The sequence below is a fragment of the Apium graveolens genome, chromosome 6 (genome assembly GCF_009905375.1).
Source record: "Apium graveolens cultivar Ventura chromosome 6, ASM990537v1, whole genome shotgun sequence".
Classification (NCBI taxonomy): domain Eukaryota; kingdom Viridiplantae; phylum Streptophyta; class Magnoliopsida; order Apiales; family Apiaceae; genus Apium; species Apium graveolens.
In genome coordinates this window covers 155,208,199-155,210,165 of record NC_133652.1, presented here as the reverse complement: position 1 = coordinate 155,210,165, position 1,967 = coordinate 155,208,199, and the positions used below count along the sequence as shown (strand labels likewise).

The window sequence follows — 1,967 nt, the reverse complement described above, 5'->3', positions numbered from 1 at the left end:
GCATTAGATTGATGCTAGCTCCTAAATCACATAAACACTTGTCGAATGACAAGTTTCCGATGGTGCAAGGAATAGTGAAGCTTCCAGGATCTTTAAGCTTCGGACGCAACTTCTGTTGCAGCACAGCACTGCATTTCTCCGTTAGAGCAACGGTCTCTAAGTCATCGAGCTTCACTTTCCGAGAGAGAATACCTTTCATAAACCTCGCATAGCTAGGCATCTGTTCAAGAGCTTCAGCGAAAGGTATGTTGATATGAAGTTTCTTGAACACCTCCAGAAACTTCTCAAACTGCTTATCCAGCTTTTTCTTCTGCAGCCTTTTAGGAAAAGGAGGTGGAGGATAAATCTGTTTCTCCCCTGTATTACCCTCAGGAGGAGTGTGTTCCACAGTAGTCTTCCTTGGTTCCACCTCTACTTCCTTCTGCACATCTTCTTCAGCCACAACTGCATTTTCTTAATCTTGAGATTTTTCAGGCTCTTCGCCTTGCTGAACTTGGGGGCTTGCGACCTTTCTAGACCTTAAGGTGATGGCGTTCACATGTTCTTCAACTTTCCTATTTCCTGGATTGGCTTCTGTATCACTAGGAAGCGTTCCTGGTGGTCGATTCAATAAGGCATTAGCAATTTGCCCTATTTGGTTCTCCAGATTCTGGATAGAAACAGCCTGGCTTTGGCATATAAGAGCCTGGTTTTTGCACATAAGCCTCAACTCCTCCAATTCAGATTTTTCATTCGAAGATAGACCTGCATCATTAGTTTGTTGTTGAAGTTGGAGTTGTTGTCTTGGTGTAAATTGTTGCTGAAAACCAGGAGGGTTAAATAGCTTATTTGCAAACTGCTGGAATGGCTGTTGCATCGCATTCTGATTGTTGCTCCAGCTGAAGTTAGGATGATTCCAGTTGTTAGGATAATAAGTGGCAGGAACTGGCTATTGCGATCTCTGAAAGTTTCTCACAAACTGAGCTGAGTCACTAGATATAGTGCATTGCTCTGTCGCATGCGGACCTGCACACAGCTCACAAACACTGGTTATCTGCTTAACACCATAGTTAGCCAGAGAATCGATCTTCATAGACAACGCCTTTAGTTGAGCAGTGATAGCCGTAGCTGTATCCACCTCAAGAACTCCTGCTACTTTGCCCTGTGGATATCTCTGGGTTGGATACTGATATTCATTAGCAGCCATCAGTTCAATTAGATCATAAGCTTCCTCATAGCTCTTTGCACATAATGCTCCGCCTGATGCTACATCGAGCATGGGTCTGGACTGTGCTCCCAACCCATTGTAGAAACAAGTGATGATCATCCAATCAGGAATTCAATGATGAGGACACTTCCTAAGCTTCTCCTTGTAGCGCTCCCAAGCTTCACATAGTGATTCTCCCATTTTCTGCACAAATTGAGTAATAGCGTTCCTGAGTGCAGCTGTCTTCGCCATAGGGAAGAATTTAGTAAGAAACTTCTGAGCAAGATCTTCTCAAGTAGTAATCGAACCAGCTGGTAGAGAGTGTAACCAGCTCCTGGCCTTGTCCCTCAAAGAGAATGAGAATAGTCTCAGCTTCACAGCATCTTCAGAAACACCGTTGAACTTGAAGGTGTCACATATCTCAATAAAATCCCTAATGTGTGTATTGGGATCTTCCGTTGGAGAACCCCGAAACTGGACTGAAGTCTGTACCCATTGAATTATGCCAGGCTTGATCTCAAAGGTATTAGCTGTGATAGTTGGTCGGACAATGCTAGATTGAATGTCATTGATCTTGGGTTGAGAAAAATCCATCAAGGCTTTCGTTCGTGCTGCTGGATCTTCCATTGTAATGACCTGAAACACAAACAAATAAACTGTGAAAGTAAAAGAATCCGAGTCAGTGAACTTTAACGACCACTGATGACAAGCACATAAACTAAAAATTAACACCGAGTCCCCGGCAGCGGCGCCAAAAACTTGTTAGGGCGAAAACACACGC

At 43.7% G+C, this 1,967-nt stretch overlaps 1 non-coding gene across 1 annotated transcript; it reads left to right on the top strand.

Moving 5' to 3' along the window:
- The first annotated feature begins 1,316 nt into the window (after positions 1-1,316).
- On the top strand, positions 1,317-1,423 carry LOC141670027 (small nucleolar RNA R71). Its single transcript, XR_012554278.1, has one exon. It is a non-coding gene; the product is annotated as a small nucleolar RNA R71 (small nucleolar RNA).
- Positions 1,424-1,967: the final 544 nt, after the last annotated feature.